An 18,165-nucleotide genomic window follows, 5' to 3' on the forward strand; every position below is an offset into this window, starting at 1 on the left:
AAACCGCATCCGGAGTGCAGAGTGGTAGTTGAATAGCTAGGTCAGGGTAGGAGAGGTCAGAATGGTCATGATACTCGCCGTGGTCTGGTGTTGGAGAAATCGGATGGTCGTGATACTCGCCATGATTTGGGATTGGAGAAGTCGGATGGTCGTTGTGCGTAGCCGGGGTCCAGGAGTATAGAAGGTGGGAGTCAAAATGCAAGCCGAGGTCAAGGGTCAGAGAAGGCAGAGGTCCAGGTACAATCGAAAAGGTATCAGGCAGAATGCTTGAGGCAAGCACTTCATCGCAAAGCTACGGTTATGCTCAGCCAACTAGAAGGAGGAATGGCTGAGCACATATGGGAGTGTCAGTCAATGGCAGGGCTGCAATAGGCTGTGAGCAATGAGTGATTAAACACATTCTGTGCATTGATAGGCCGGGGCGGAGTCTACCGCAGGTGTGAGGTAATAGATAATGGTGTTAACCCTATGCATGTCCCTGGTAGTGCGATGCTGACGTGTAGGTGCTTGAGCGCGAGGGAAGTTCTGCGTGGTGTCATGGGACATGTCGCTGGGCGGAGCCTAAGCCCGATTCTCGTAGGGGTAGCGCGGCGCTTGCGCATAGCTTAAGTGTGAGGCGCGTCACCAGAGACGTCACAGGACATGTCACGAGGGCAGAGCCTAAGCCCGATCTGTGCGGTGTCCTCACGCTGGCCGCACAGAGCCTGGGCACAACCTCAGTGTGAGGCGCGTCATCGGTCTCGTCACAGAACGCTTCACAGGGCGGGACCAAAGCCCAATCCTTACAGTACCCCCCCTTCAGGGGCGACCTCTGGGCCTCCCAGGGATGGCTTGGAGGGAAATCTCTGATGAAAGGCCCGAACGAGCCTTGGAGCATGAAGTTGGTCCCAGGGAATCCAAGAGCGCTCCTCAGGGCCGAAGCTCCTCCAATGAACCAGGTATTGGAGCTTACCTATGGTTATCCTGTGGTCTAGTGCGGTCTGTACTTCGAATTCTTGGTGGCCTTCAACCAAGAGAGGCACAGGAGGAGACACCGAAGCAAGGAACTGGAGATCCTGGATGAAAGGTTTCAATAAAAGAAGTGTGGAAGACTGAAGGAATCCTTAGCCGGTAGGCCACCGGGTTGACTTTCTCGATTACAGGAAATGGGCCACACCTGGGTGCCAATTTTGATGTGGGAACCTTCAATTGAATATTTTTTGTGGACAGCCATACCTTTTGCCCTGGATTGTAAATTGGTGTTTCACGACGATGCCGGTCAGCCTGTTCCTTCTGCAAAGAGACTGCCTTTCTGCGATTTTGCTGAATCTTTCCCAAAGACACTTGCAGATGCAGAATCCTGTTATCTGCTACTGGTACCCCGGATCTAGGTCCTGTGTTAGGGAGAGCCGAGGGATGGAAGTCGAAGTTGGTGAAAAATGGTGAGTCCTGAGTCGACTCATTACGTAGTTTGTTGTGGGAGAATTCGGCCCAAGGCAAGAGATCTATCCAGTTGTCTTGGGTATCCAAAATGAAGCAACGGATGAACTGTTCAAGTGATTGATTCGTCCGCTCCGTCTGCTCTACTCTGCGGAACTCTTTGGTGAAGCAGGCTATGTCGCAGGTGAGGTACGTCCTTTGTTCCCAGATGGGTGAAGCCCACGCCAAGGTGTTATCAATGAGCAGTGAGATTATATAAGCTGCCTTGGATCTCTGGGACAAAAAACGAGATGGCATCAATTCGAACTGTATGAAACATTGATTAAGAAACCCGTGGCAACGGTTCGCTGCCATAGCGGTTGGGTGTAGGAAGTTAGGGTTCGGAGGCTGCACTCATGGGAACGGTTGTGGGAGAAGGCACCGCTGAGGGAACAGAATCAACAGCGATACATCTTGCCTGGTATGTAATAGTTTGAACTGTCAGTTGGAGTTGATCCATACGCTGACTATTCTGGTCAAGATATTTCTCCAATTTGTAAAAACATATTCGAGTGCAGGTTCAAGACTCGACCCACCTCAGCAAGGTCCATGTTTGTGACGCTGAGCATACTGTAACGGGTGCTCACCACAAACAGAACGGGACCGCAAGGCTGAGGTGGGGATGTTAGAATACACCAACCTACAACCACGAAACCGTGCCCGGAGTGCAGAGTGGTAGTCGTATAGCCGGGTCAGGGTAGGAGAGGTCTGAATGGTCATGATACTCACCGTTGACTGGGGTTGGAGATGTCGGATGTCACTGTGCGTAGCCGGGGTCCAGGAGTATAGAAGATGGGAGTCCCAATGCAAGCTGAGGTCAAGGGTTAGAGAAGGCAGAGGTCCAGGTACAATGAGAGGTCAGGTACAATCAAAAAGGTAACAGGCAGAATGTGCAAGGCAAAGAAAACTGCAGGATGCTTGAGGCAAGCACTTCGTCACAAAGCTACGGTTATGCTCAGTCAACTAGGAGGAGGAATGGCAGAGCATATAAGGGAGTGACAGCCAATGGCAGGGCTGCAACAGGCTGTGAGCAATGGGTGATTAAACACTGTGACGGTTCAGGGGATTCCTTCCCCTTCTTATGCTCCTGATGTCACCCTCTCTGTCCCTTCCCCTGCCAACCTCCCTTCGCTTACCAACTCCGGTCCCGCTCCGGCAGCCTCTGACGCCATTCCGCTGCCTCAGCGCGCGCCCTGCAAGTCTCGCGCACCCGCACGTTCCCCGAGCTCCTGCGGCAACACTCCCCGCTCTCAGGTCCCCTCGGTATCGGCTTCCATTCCTTCACCTCTGGTGGCTATCCCCTCCGTTTCTCCGTTCCCCTCCGCAGGTGTGTCCGCGGCACGGCACTCTGCGTGTCTCGTGACGCAGCCTGTGCGCGCACACTCTCAGTTTACAGAGGGCGCGCGCACATGCTCCTTTTCTAAAGCCTGTCAGTCTCTGAACTCCTCCTCCCATGCCCTGCAAGCAATCTCTCTGTCTGACTCCCCTGTCTCCTCCTCTTCTCCTCCTGACCTATCCCTGCTGTCTCCCATTTCTCCCTCTGCTCCTCCTCTCTCTCCTATTGGTGTTCCCTCCTTTATAATCCCTGTCTGTCCTCTCTATCATTGCTCTGCATAGTTCCTGTTATCCCTGTGTGTGCAGTCCTATGCTTTGCTCTCTCTGTGTTCCAGCCTGTACCTGCTCCTGCTTATCTTTGGATTCCCTTGGTTTTGACCCCTGCTCGTCCTTGACTACCCTGCTCTCTGTTACCCTTGAACCTTGCTAAGAACTCTACTTTGCTGACCTCTGGAACCCTTGGACTTGGCTTACGAACTTGACTACTCTGCTTTCTGGATCCTTGGACTTTGGCGCACGGACACGACCATTCTTATGTTATACCACCAAGACGTTGCAAGTATACCAACTATTTTCCAACAGGCCCAGCAATGCCATACCACACTTCGGGCTTGCCCCCACTGCTGTGGGTGTGTGGTAATACCATTCTCACCTCAGTATTGGGGTCTTGCCAGGTCTGTGGGCATACAGGCGTGACATTATGCAGAGCCAAACAAACGCAGACCCCCCTGAGGTGGGTACAGGTATTTCGATAGAGTCCTTACAATTTGTGAGAAACCAGCTGTCCACAGTCTCCCAGCAATTGGCTAAAATCTCCCTTCCAGTGACCCCCGTGGCTTCAGCACCCTCGGTTGCCACAACCTATTCCAGCTCTGGACCTCGTATTCCTTCACCTAATCGCTATGATGGGGACTCCCTCGCCTGCCGCGGTTTCTTAAACCAATGCGAGGTGCAATTTGAGATGTCCCCCTCCCTGTTTCCCACTGGCCGTTCTAAGGTAGCGTACATCTATGCCTTGCTCACCGGAGACGCCCTCGCCTTGGCTTCCCCCCTCTGGGAACGTAAAAGCGAATTAACTCAAGATTACCCTTTGTTCAGATGCGAGTTTCAACAAGTGTTTGATACTCCTGCATGGCGCGAGACAGCCGCATTCTCTCTCTTCAATATTTCACAGGCCCGAAGATCTGCTGCCAAATACGCCATTGAGTTCCGCACTCTTGCCGCTGAGACCCAATGGAATGATGAGGCACTCGCCGCCGCATACTGGCACGGACTCTCAGATACCTTGAAAGACGATCTTGCTACTTATGCCCGGCCTTCGTCCCCGGAGGAGTTGATTCCCTTGACCGTACACATGGATCAGCGTACTCAGGAGCGACGGCACGAGAGGCACTGTTCTCGCTTTCTTTCTTCCTCTGTTGTCTCTCACAGGTCGCCTACAACACCTCTCCTGGCACTAGAAGCTCCGGAGCCGATACAAGTCGGCAGTCAGCAACTTCGGGCCACGGAAAGAACACGACGCCGTCTGAATAGACTCTGCTTCTACTGTGCTTCTCCGGAACATCGTCTCCAGAATTGTCCTCTGAAACCGGGAAAACGGGCACACCCAGTAAAGCTAGAGGAGCTTCTACTGGGTACTGTCTCTCCTTGCCCCTCTCTCCCCGAAACTCTCCCAAAGAAGTTTTTGCTTCCTGCCACTCTGGAGGGTCCTAACCTGTTCCTGCAGGTAAAAGCTTTCATCGATTCTGTATCTGGTGGTAACTTCCTGGACCAGAACTTCGCTTCGGAGAATCAAATTCCTATGGTCAGAAGGAAAACTCCCATTGGTCTTGAGGCCATCGACGGCCGACCACTCCAGCCAGTGTTTATCATTTGGGAGTCTATTTCTCTCACACTGACCTTGGCCGACGGTCATAAGGAGGTAATAATCTTCGATATTTTTCAATCTCCTACTGTCCAACTTATTTTAGGATTGCCTTGGCTTCAACTCCACAATCCGCGCATTGATTGGACCAGTACCCTGCCCATCCAGTGGCCTTCGTCCACGGATTCAGCTCCTGCAGTGTCTTCTGTTGCGGTGCTTGCCGGCCTGGATTACGTTCCTTCTAATCTATCGATCCTGCCAACCGTGTATCATGAGTACTTGGATGTGTTCAACAAGGTACAAGCTGAGGTTCTGCCTCCCCATCGCCCGTACGATTGTCCTATCGATTTGATTCCTGGGACCATCCTGCCTAAGTCTAAGTCGTACCCTCTGTCCGTTCCGGAAACCGAGGCCATGACGTCCTACATTCAAGAAAATTTGGAAAAAGGATTTATCCGCAACTCTACCTCCCCTGCCGGGGCTGGCTTCTTCTTTGTGAAGAAGAAGGATGGATCACTTAGGTCGTGCATTGACTTTCGCGGACTCAATAAGATCACGGTAAAGAATCGGTATCCCCTTCCTTTAATCTCTGAACTGTTTGACCGTCTCCAGGGGGCCTCTATATTCTCAAAGCTCGATTTAAGAGGTGCCTATAATCTCATTCGCATAAGGGAGGGGGACGAGTGGAAAACAGCATTTAATACACGATCAGGACACTATGAGTATCTTGTTATGCCCTTTGGTTTATGCAATGCTCCTGCCGTCTTTCAAGAATTCATGAACGACATCTTCCGCGATGTGTTGGGAACTTTTGTCATAGTATATCTGGATGACATTCTCATTTTTTCTAAAGACCTGGAGGAACACATGCAACATACCAAACTAGTGCTGTCTAGGCTCCGTTCTAAACGCCTATATGCCAAGATGGAGAAATGTTTGTTCCACCAGACCTCTACTGCCTTCCTAGGCTACATCATCTCCAGCCAAGGCTTCTCTATGGATCCAGAAAAACTAAGAGCCGTTCTCGATTGGCTGCTGCCTAATTCACTCAAGGCTGTGCAGCGTTTTCTCGGCTTTGCCAACTACAGGCATACCCCACTTTAAGGACACTCACTTTAAGTACACTCGCGAGTAAGTACATATCGCCCAATAGGCAAACGGCAGCTCACGCATGCGCCTGTCAGCACGTCCTGAACAGCAATACCGGCTCCCTGCCTGTACCGAAGCTGTGCGCAAGCGGGGAGACTATAGAGCCTGTTACACATGCCTTATTTACATCAGTTATGCACGTATATGACGATTGCAGTACAGTACATGCATCAATAAGTGGAAAAATGTAGTGCTTCACTTTAAGTACATTTTCGCTTTACATACATGCTCCGGTCCCATTGCGTATGTTAATGCGGGGTATGCCTGTATTACAGGAAATTCATCAAAAAAAATTCTTCTATTGCTCTTCCCATCACCGCATTGACCAAGAAGGGCGCCAATACCACCTCCTGGTCCCCAGAGGCTATTCTTGCTTTTGGAGGTGCTCAAGAAAGCTTTTGTGTCCGCACCCATCTTACGCCATCCGAACACCTCCCTCCCCTTCACTTTGTAGGTCGACGCCTCAGACGTGGGAGCTGGTGCTGTTCTTTCCCAGAGGTCTTCTCCCCAAGAAAAACTCCATCCCTGTGGTTTTTTTTCATGGAAATTTTCTCCTGCCTGTCACGGGACTATAGGAGTGCTCACCACAAACCGGATTGGACCGCGAGGCCGAGGTGGGGATACAGGAAAAACACCGCCCTACAGCCACGTGAGTGGGTCCAGTAAGCAGAGTCGTGTGGATAGCCTGGTTCGGGACAGGAGAGTGTAGAGTCGTAGAGGTACTTGCCAGATTCGGGGTCGGAGAGATCAAGAGTAGTCGGGGTCCAAAGCCAAAGTCGAGGAGAGGAGAAGGTAGAAGTCCGTAGGGCGAGCCGGGGTTCGAGGGTGCCAGAGATCGGGAGTCCAGATTCAAGAAAGGGTCTGTAACGGAAGAGAAGAGCAGACTGCGAAGTAGCTTGTAGCAAGCACAACTAGAGACTGACTATGCTCAGCAATCAGCTCAGGGCTGGTAGCACTATATACTGATAGGAGCCAATGAGAACCCCCAGTGGTGATGTCAGATGAAGGTAGAGCACTGATAGGCTGAGGCAGGATGCAGGACAGGTGTGGGAGGAACAAGTACATTGGCGGCAGTGGAGATGGACATAGTGGCGCGTGCGCGCGACGCGCGCGACGGAAGGGGCGGATTGAGTCTGCCGGGAGGAAAAGCCGGAACTGTAGACGCGCGCGGGGGTCTGCCCCGGCGGCGCGCATGAGCAGCAGGGGCTGCAGGGAGAGAGGAGAGGCCACGGGACTTGACGCCGCGCGCCCCGACAGCGGAGGTAAGAGCCGCAGCGGGCGCCGTGGGTGGCGGCATTACACTGCCAAAAGGAATTATGATGTCGGTAATCATGAACTTTTGGCCATTAAACTGGCTCTCAAAGAATGGAGGCATCTTTTGGAAGGTACAAAGGAACCGGTTGCTATCCTCACCGACCACACAAATTTGCTGTATATCGAGGGGGCCCGACGTCTGGGATCCCGCCAAGCTCGGTGGTCTCTCTTCTTTTCCCGCTTTAACTATACCATTTCATACATTCCTGGTACCAAAAATGTCAAAGCAGACGCCCTCTCCCGCCAGTTCGCCACGGAAACCGAAGCTGTAGAAACCACGGAACCTATCCTTCCTGCCAAATGTATAATTTCCGCTAACAACTTCGATGTGTTGGACGAAATCAACAAAGCTCAAGCTCACATTCCAAGCAGGTTCAGGGTACCAGAAGGGTGCTAATACGCAGCTCCACGCTTTCGCCATAAAATTTTACTTTGGGGTCATTCTTCTAGAGCTGCTGGTCATCCAGGCTTCAAAAGGACAGCAGATCTTATTAAACTGACATTTTGGTGGCCGAAGATGAACAAAGACATTTTCGACTTGACTGGTACCTGTCCTGTATGTGCTCAGAGTAAAACGCTCCACCACAAACCTTCTGGCCTTCTCTTGCCGCTTCCCATTCCGGAACAACCCTGGAAACATATCTCGATAGATTTCATTGTCGAATTGCCCAATTCCAAAGGAATGAACACCATTCTGGTCGTAGTAGACAGATTCTCAAAACATTCACACTTTATTCCCCTTCCTAATTCTGCTACTCTGGCCGATGTTTTATCCAAATAAATTTTCAGATTACGTGGCGTTCCCATTTCTATTGTCTCTGACCGTGGATCTCAATTCATCTCTAAGTTCTGGCGGGCATTTTCCCAGAGACTCGGAATTTCTCTCCTGTTCTCCTCTGGATACCATCCTCAAAGCAATGGTCAGACCGAAAGGATGAATCAAACAACAAGAGTACGAGGTCCAATCCCTCATTGATTCTCGCTGGTCTAAAAACAAACTCCAGTTCCTTGTCCACTGGAAGGGCTATGGTCCGGAAGAACGTTCGTGGGTACCAGCACGTCATATCCATGCCCCAAGATTACTCCAACAATTTCATCAAAAATTTCCGCATAAACCTTGGTTGGATCGCTCGGAGATCAATCCTCAAGGGGGGGATACTGTGATGGTTCAGGGGATTCCTTCCCCTTCTTATGCTCCTGACATCACCCTCTCTGTCCCTTCCCCTGCCAACCTCCCTTCGCTTACCCACTCCGGTCCCGCTCCGGCAGCCTCTGATGCCATTCCCCTGCCTCAGCGCGCGCCCCGCAAGTTTCACGCACCAGCACATTCCCCGAGCTCCTGCGGCGACACTCCCCGCTCTCAGGTCCCCTCGGTGTCCGCTTCCATTCCCTCACCTCTGGTGGCTATCCCCTCCGTTTCTCCGTTCCCCTCCACAGGTGTGTCTGCGGCACGGCGCTCCGCGCGTCTCGTGACGCAGCCTGTGCGCGCGCACTCTCAGTTTACAGAGGGCGCGCACACACGCTCCTTTTCTAAAGCCTGTCAGTCTCTGAACTCCTCCTCCCATGTCCTGCAAGCAATCTCTCTGTCTGACTCCCCTGTCTCCTCCTGACCTATTCCTGCTGTCTCCCATTTCTCCCTCTGCTCCTCCTCTCTCTCCTATTGGTGTTCCCTCCTTTATAATCCCTGTCTGTCCTCTCTATCATTGCTCTGCATAGTTCCTGTTAAACCTTTGTGTGCAGTCCTATGCTTTGCTCTCTCTGTGTTCCAGTCTGTACCTGCTCCTGCTTATCTTTGGATTCCCTTGGTTTTGACCCCTGCTTGTCCTGGACTACCCTGCTCTCTGTTACCCTTGAACCTTGCTACGAACTCTACTTTGCTGACCTCTGGAACCCTTCGACTTGGCTTACGAACTTGACTACTCTGCTTTCTGGATCCCTGGACTTTGGCGCACGGACACGACCATTCTTACGTTATACCACCAAGACGTTGCAAGTATACTAACTATTTTCCAACAGGCCCAGCAACGCCATACCACACTCCGGGCTTGCCCCCACTGCTGTGGGTGTGTGGTAATACCGTTCTCACCTCAGTATTGGGGTCTTGCCAGGTCTGCGGGCATACAGGCGTGACAAACACATTCTGTGCATTGATAGGCCGGGGCGGAGTGTACCGCAGGTGTGTGGTAATAGGTAATGGTGTTAACCCTATGCGTGTCCCTGGTAGCACGACACCGGCGCGTAGATGCTTGAGCGTGAAGGAGGTTCTGCGTGGCATCACAGGATGTTTCGCGAGGTCGGAGCCTAAGCCCGATCCTGGTAGTGGTAGCGTGGCGCTTGCGGTAGCTTGCTTGTGAGGTGCGTCACCCGAGACATCACGTGACATGTCACGAGGGTGGAGCCTAAGCACGATCCGTGCTGTGTCCTCACGCATGGCCGCACAGCGCCTGTGCGCAACCTCAGTGTGAGGCGTGTCATCCGTCTCGTCACGGAACGATCACAGGGGCGGGACCGAAGCCCAATCCTTACAGAGGCCTCCGCATGTGCACCAGCTGCCATAATGGCCTCTTCTGCAAGCAGTGATGTCACTTCCGTGACTGCACTTCCATCAAGGCGATTTACTCCAAGGGAAATTTTCATTTGGTAGTTGACAGCAAAGAAGTTTCACTACAAAAAAATGTTTAATATCGACTTATGATACAATTGCGATAAAAAAAAATTGTGAATATCGGTATATTGCCCAACTCTGAGATAAATCTTCCCAGCACATGGAAGATTTCTTCATGTGATATAGAGAGGGGGATTTAGAGATCTAGCATACATGTTTCTCAGGAAACGACAACTAGATTTGATGAATGAAAGGGAGCGGATGAGAAACACTTTGGGGTTTATTCATTAAACTATGAAAGTGTCAATTGGGGCATTCATGCACAGAAACTCCAACTGACTTTCAAGGGAGTTTCTGTGTGATAGCCCCCCAGATCAGCACTATTTCAGTTCATGATTAAACTTAGATTGGGTCCCAGATCGACTAAGCGACGCCAAGCGGTAAATCATGTTACAGTCTATTAAAAAAAAAACGAGCAAGACTGTAAGGTGCATTATAGCTAAATACTGCATATACTCTATGTATCCCTTTCACAATAAACATAGGGAACAAAGTTCTGGCATGCAGCCAATTATCACTGGTAGACAGCTTCCAATAACTTGTAATTTCCCAGGTGTTGACATTAACCCATTTACTTTAATGTAGTATAATGAATATTTAGTTGCCCATTTGTTGTTGGCAGTAACTTGGATATGGACATTGCTGCAAAGAAAAGAAAAAACATGATACTTGGCAAACATTCAGCAGCACATAAACAGCAGTACACAGTCTATGCTCTTCTAGGAACTCACACCCATCTAATTAAGCCATATGTTGGCCAGATACGTAGAAATTTGCCTAAGATAACATTTCTTATTTGGAGCATAGAAATCGCCGTATGCAAAGATGTGTGTAACCGTTTTTTTTTAATTAAACTGTGATGGTGCCAATAAGGGCACTATCACTCAGAATCTGAATTTGAAGTCAATGGCAGTGTCTGTGTGACAGTGCCTCGATCAGCACTATTGCAGTTGAATAAATAAGACCTACTATGGTAATAAAAGTATATGTTTCTAAGAAATGTTTGTAATTGTTGGGAGTGTGCCACTAATGAAAATGCAGAGCAGATTATTTTGTTCAGTCTTTAAAGAGTAGGGATTAGAGAACATTTTGAATAGTCATACTCTGCAATACTCCCTGCATTTGTTTTAATGGTCTCTGGAAATTAAAATCCAGAACACAGGTGTGTTCCAGGGTGGATTCACGCCCTAGCTCCTATACAAATGAATGGACGTTAAGACGTGCTAAAGTTTAGCACTCTTTGGGATAGATTCACAGAATATCACTAAATAATTATCGTTCCACTAAATTGGGTTAACAGTATCCTAAATCATAACGGATATCCCCAAAGGTGCTTAGCGTTACGATGTACAGACCGTCCTCGGTTATCCGACACAATGCGTTACTCAAAATGGTGTTGGATAGCGAAACGTTGTAAAGCGAAACACGTTTTCCCATAGGAACACTGTTTAAATGAAAAGTTCCGTTCCTGAAGGCATTTTTAATGCTAAAATACACCAAATATTTTATGCAGGCAATAAGATATGCAGCACACACATAAATTATATAGTGCATATACTGTATTATATATATAATATAACATAATAAATAATATATTATATAGTATAATATTATATATATATATATATATATATATAAATGTAAATACAACTGTATGCTCATCTGCATGTCTTAGGCAGGTCTGCAACCCCGCCTTTCCCCATTATCACCCAGCACACAGCACTTCCACTGCAGCAAGGGATTCTGGGAAATGACATGCAAATATATATATGCTCTTATGACGCTTTGCAATGTTGTTTATGTATATATATATATATACACACACATAAACAACGTTGCAAAGCGTCGTAAGAGCGTTGGATAAGCCGTTTTGGCGTTGTAAAAATTAATATAGGTATGCATTGCATAGCGTTGGATAAGCCATTCGTTGTAAAACGAGGACTGCCTGTACTTGCATTCACCTGAAAAAAAGACAGTCGATAACTTTTAGCGGACGTCTGGCTTACTCATATGGTACTGAGCCGTTTACTTATCAACGGAGATCCTCAGACCCCCATTCATGTTAGCGCATTGAAATAACGCTATGATAATTCGGTCACACCAAGACTTGCCGATACTCATATCCAGACCAGGATTATCATAGCGTTATTTCAAGAAATAGCCTACAAGAAAAAAGGGCAGATTGTATGTGGTACGCACATGATTGTAGCTCTTACCCTTTCATTACGTGTCATACAAAGATATATTTTATGGAACACATTAATGTCTGAAACACATCAACAGATGCATCTGATATTGTGTTATTTTTATGTAATAATAAATGATACTATGCTTTTTAAAGATTTAAGTGAATGTAGGATATTTTTGAATGGTATATAATATTGAGTGTATTAAGTATGGGTGTACAATAATGGGTCTACATATTAGAACAAGAATTACCAAAAGACAGAAGTTGCCAAAATACATTTTATTCAGTTCATTCACTGTGTGTCAAATGAAAAATAATTAACTTTTTAACAATATATACAAAACAAAGAAGAAAAAAACAGCTGAGAGGTCTGTGCCTGCTCTTGGCAGGTGCACTGCCAGGCTCACTTGGCCCCCTAGTATGAGATCTGCCACGCTTCAAACTTGGCATGACCAGTGTCGGTGGTGTTGATAGTGAAGGAAGAATTGGCCACACATTTGACACCCCTTACAGTATGTAGCCAGGGATTCACTGGAGGCACCAGGTGTAGTGATAAGGAAGGAAGGGAGTGTGGATTCCCTCCAGCCCTTGTTGCATTGCCCACATTAGCGATCTGTGCCATGCTATTCTGTATGGCACTCGTGTACTGCCGAATGGCATGCACGATGAAGCAGTGGGTTGCTAGTGCCTGACACCTGGATCTAGCCTCTATCCACACTAGGTGAACCTTCAGCCGTACCCCCACCCCCCCCCCCCCCAAAAAAAATGACTGCATCGTTTGGTTGGGGAAAGTCCAACCAACATACAAACACAACTCTCTCTCCCACACCTCCCCATTCTCGCTTTCCCTCCCCCCCATCATCTTTTTATCCTCTCACCCCCCTCTTCATCCTCTCTCACCCCCATCCACCCCCCTCCCACCCCCAGTTAAAATTCCACATCTGTTTGTGGAGGTCCCCCCTGGCACCAGAAGTTCTCACTTTCTTCCAGGTTGCCACATTTTCTCCTCCGGTCTGCGAGTGCTCCAGGCTTCCCTTGCCACCACCAACATTGCCCGCCTCACCCTCAACCACTCCCCAAAATGTCCTACCCTAGGCCACCTAGTGCCTGCCTCCTCACCAGCTTCTCCCCACATACTCCCACCCTAACCAGCTTCTCCGCCACAAATTCCCAGCGCTACGCTAATCCTTGTTCATACAGGTAACGTCACAATGGTCTTTTTATTCATGAACGTCATTTTTGGCATATAATTAGCTTGAGGATTCCTGTTAAAGTGACGGACTTCTGGGGATCAACCGCTTTAAAGCATATGGACCACTGTTTGGCTACTGAAGGAGAGATTGTTTAATTCAACAGCAATAATAAAAGGAGGATAACAGTTATGAGAACTTGCAGATAATTTCCCACCTTTCTGTATGATGACTTTTTTTATCGCAATTGTATCATAAGTCGATATTAAACATTTTTTTGTAGTGAAACTTCTTTGCTGTCAACTACCAAATGAAAATTTCCCTTGGAGTAAATCGCCTTGATGGAAGAGTAGTCACGGAAGTGACATCACTGCTTGCAGAAGAGGCCATTATGGCAGCTGGCGCACATGCGGAGGCCTCTGCAAGGATTGGGCTTCGGTCCCGCCCCTGTGATCGTTCCGTGACGAGACGGATGACACACCTCACACCGAGGTTGAGCACAGGCACTGTGCGGCCAGGCGTGAGGACACCGCACGGATCATGCTTAGGCTCCACCCTCGTGACATGTCACGTGATGTCTCGGGTGACGCACCTCACAAGCAAGCTACCGCAAGCGACCTCGCGAAACATCCTGTGATGCCACGCAGAACCTCCTTCACGCTCAAGCACCTACGCGCTACCAGGGACACGCATAGGGTTAACACCATTACCTATTACCACACACCTGCGGTACACGTCGCCCCGGCCTATCAATGCACAGAATGTGTTTGTCACGCCTGTATGCCCGCAGACCTGGCAAGAACCCAATACTGAGGTGAGAACGGTATTACCACACACCCACAGCAGTGGGGGCAAGCCCGGAGTGTGGTATGGCGTTGCTGGGCCTGTTGGAAAATAGTTAGTATACTTGCAACGTCTTGGTGGTATAACGTAAGAATGGTCGTGTCCGTGCGCCAAAGTCCAGGGATCCAGAAAGCAGAGTAGTCAAGTTCGTAAGCCAAGTCGAAGGGTTCCAGAGGTCAGCAAAGTAGAGTTCGTAGCAAGGTTCAAGGGTAACAGAGAGCAGGGTAGTCCAGGACGAGCAGGGGTCAAAACCAAGGGAATCCAAAGATAAGCAGGAGCAGGTACAGACTGGAACACAGAGAGAGCAAAGCATAGGACTGCACACACAGGGATAACAGGAACTATGCAGAGCAATGATAGAGAGGACAGACAGGGATTATAAAGGAGGGAACACCAATAGGAGAAAGAGGAGGAGCAGAGGGAGACAGCAGGGATAGGTCAGGAGGAGACAGGGGAGTCAGACAGAGAGATTGCTTGCAGGGCATGGGAGGAGGAGTTCAGAGACTGACAGGCTTTAGAAAAGGAGCGTGAGCGCGCGCCCACTGTAAACTGAGAGTGCGCGCGCACAGGCTGCGTCACGAGACGCGCGGAGCGCCGTGCCGCACACACCTGCGGAGGGGAACGGAGAAACGGAGGGGATAGCCACCAGAGGTGAGGGAATGGAAGCGGACACCGAGGGGACCTGAGAGCGGGGAGTGTCACACCCATCTAATAAAGTGGTATTTAGCACTGTACTTATTGTTTCTAGAATTAGATGATCAAGAAGTTTACATTTTAGTCAGCTTGCTTCTGTAACATTGGTAACTGCAGTCAAGGAGATGGAGCCGCCGAGCAGAGGTACGGAGTATAGTAACAACCATTGACCTGGGATCAGGTGCCTAGACAAGCAAGAATAATAAAGTCCAGTTCCGGGATCGTGGGCAGGCAGGATGCAGCAGCCTAGTCAGGGGCACGGTTCCACATTCAGGGCAAGGTGCAGCAGCGTTGTCTGGATCACTGTTCCAAAATCTGGGCAAGATGCAGCAGCATAGACTGGGTTACGGTTCCTAAATTCAAGGCAAGAGAGAGGAAAACAGGGTCCAAGTTCCAGCAGAAGTTCAGGCAGGCAAAGCGTAACAGGATACAGATCTCTGTTGCAGACAACTGCCTCAAAGTATACATAGCTCTACAACAAAAATAATAAAAGCAATGAAAACATTGTTTTAGCTCTTTATTTCCCCAAATATTTTAAGGAATATTATAGACCTGAGAGCAGCACCGATCACAAATCAGATTTGCATAAATAAAATAATGAGTTGTCGGTGGAGCCATCTGGTGGCGAATCTTGGTAGGAACAAAATTAATTTTCAGAGACTCACCACTAGAGGGTCTTCTCAGAAAAGTGACTTTTTAAACCAGCCCAACCACACATAATACTACAGTATTGTTGTGGTCTGTAGTGCCAGTGTTGTACTCACAGAGCAGGTTATGGTGCACACGCATCCATTGTAGGTTCGCTGGCCCTGTACTTTTTGACCTAAGGCTTTGCTTTAAAGCTGTATGAGACCGGAGGCATAAGTTTAAATGGATTCACATTAAAGTGGACAAGAAGCAAAAAATTACGCACACGGTTCAGTCACTTAACGTGATGTTAAACCAAATTAACGTCTGGTTAAACAGCCAGCCCTGTAGTTTAGTGGGAGGGAGTGAAGGGTTTTTAATATATTTTATTTCATTAATAAATAATAAAAAAAAATCTGTGAAAAACAATGTTGAAGTTCTTATGAAAAACAATTAGTAAAAAACTATTTATCCTGCATTACACACCAATATAATATGTATACAGATGTTGCAATATGCTGCGTTAGTTCCCTTGGGCGCACGGGCTCAGTCCTGGGACACTGCTGAGTTTGTATCACTTTTTTGTATGTAATTTCTTTCAAATACAGATGTACGGTAGTAAGACTTACTGTCCCCGACATTGCGGACAAACAAACAAAAGTCTGCGGTGCTGGGAAAACCTGGCCTTTCTAAACGATTGCTTGGTTGATCAAATATGTATCTATGTATGCATGTATGTCTTTATTTATATAGCGCCTTTAATGTACATAGCACTTCACAGCCGTAATACACATGACAATCATATAAGTTGTAAAAGCTAAACACACAAGGGTCAAGATAAATGCAACTTGGGATGCCCCAATTCTATGGGAACAAGAGCAACAAACAGGAATAGGAGTCCCTGCTCCAAAGAGCTTACAATCTAATTGGTAGATAGGAAGAACATATAGAGACAGTAGGAGGGCGTTCTGGTAAGTGCGTCTGCAGGGGGCCAAGCTTTATGCATCATATAATATTAGCCATGGTGCTACTCATATGCTTCTTTAAGCAAGTCTTAACGTGGGTCTTAAAAAGGTGCACAGAGGGGGTGCTAGTCGGTTATTGAGGGGAAGGGCATTTCAGAGGTGCGGGGCAATCAGTGAGAAAGGTTTAAGACGGGAGAGGGCTTTAGATACAAAGGGGGTAGAGAGAAGACATCCTTGAGCAGAACGCAAGAGACGGTGCATAGAGAGAAATTAGGGATGATATGTAAGGAGGGGCAGAAGAGTGTAAAGCTTTAAAAGTGAGGAGACTTGAGTGTGAGACAGATTTAGGAAAGAGTAGAGCGATTCTGGCAGCAACTGAAAGGAATATGGCATTGTTAAGGACAACTGATTTCTGTTAAGTGTACATGGCAACTTGGCAACCTGAATGAATTACATATACTGTATGTGACGCTCCGAAAGGGATATAAGAACTGATGCATATGCCCATTAAAGCAGACCAGTGAGTGAGAACGATACCTCGTGTTTCCGAATTATTCACTTGTCTCCAGACGTCTGTCCAGCTATCCTGTCCAGCACATTGAACCTGAAAGGGACCTCCCGGGAGGCAGCCTTGAGTCCACCGGGTAGACCTGCTACCGTACGGCGGAAAGCAGATCATATTTTCAACCCCCATACACATTTACCACGCTCTTGAGCCTAATGGATCACATCATTGACATGTTTGTGAGCGAAAAGGGTGGAAATGGAACTTCTGACTTAAAAATAAATGGTGAGTAGACAAGTAATCTATATTTTATATTTAATCTATATTTATGTGTGCGGTATATTTAATTTTGAATCTACAGAATATGTTTACTTATAATGGGGCCCCGGAAAAAAATTTTGCCCGGTGTCCCGGGCATGTCTAGCTACGCCGCTACAGGGAATTGCGCGGCAACAGGAACAGTAATTCTTGCTACATCTAAATAGAGAGCAAAAAATTGAAAAATGCGATGCACAGCAAAAAAATGCCAGGGTTAGATAGTATTTGAAATGAAAAAAAATATTTATTTAAACAAATGTCATAAGATAAAAAAACAGGAACAGAGAGTCATCTAATGTGTTTCTCGCCCAACTTGGAGCTTTGTCCCAGCGAAACGCATTAGATGACACTTTGTTCCTGTTGTTTATCTTATGGCTTTTGCCTAAATCAATATTATTTAATTTCAAATGCAATCTAACCCTGACATTTTTTGTTTCCTGTGCATCACATTATTTCCCTTTTTGGTCTACATCCATGCTGTGTGATTTGCACACTTATATGGAGTTTCAAACAGCCAAGACAAATGCCCGATTCCCGGATACACGTTGTCCCGGCAATATCTCCCCTTGAAAACGCAAGCGCGACTCAACACTAGTCCCAGTCAGGGTAAAACTCACCTACTGAGTTCCCTGCACCTAGGAAAGTTTATTTTTCAACCCCAGTCCCAAAGTAAGTGTGTCTTTTTGTCTGTATTTTGTGTATCATTGTGTGGAAGCGAATTTGTGCGAATAAACTTCAATTTTTTCATTACCTTGTTTTTCTCAATGAATGATCCTTGTAAAAAGGTGTAAATAACCTGGTCTCCCGTGACAGGGCCACTCTAACCTTTGTGGAAAGCGGTCACCGTTTATCAGTGTTGTTTTTGACCCCAGTGGGTCAACGTAGCCAAACGATCAACAGATGTGGTTCATCCCTGGAAATAAGCATGCTGCCTCTTCGCGCCGTTGCCATGTACCAGACGCTTTCAGACCTCACTGCACTTGCCTCTCTCCAGCCCGTTTACTGACCATCACTACCTGTTGCTGCCTGACCTGCCTGTTTACTGACCATG

Source organism: Ascaphus truei, chromosome 5 (assembly GCF_040206685.1).
Source record: "Ascaphus truei isolate aAscTru1 chromosome 5, aAscTru1.hap1, whole genome shotgun sequence".
Taxonomy (NCBI): domain Eukaryota; kingdom Metazoa; phylum Chordata; class Amphibia; order Anura; family Ascaphidae; genus Ascaphus; species Ascaphus truei.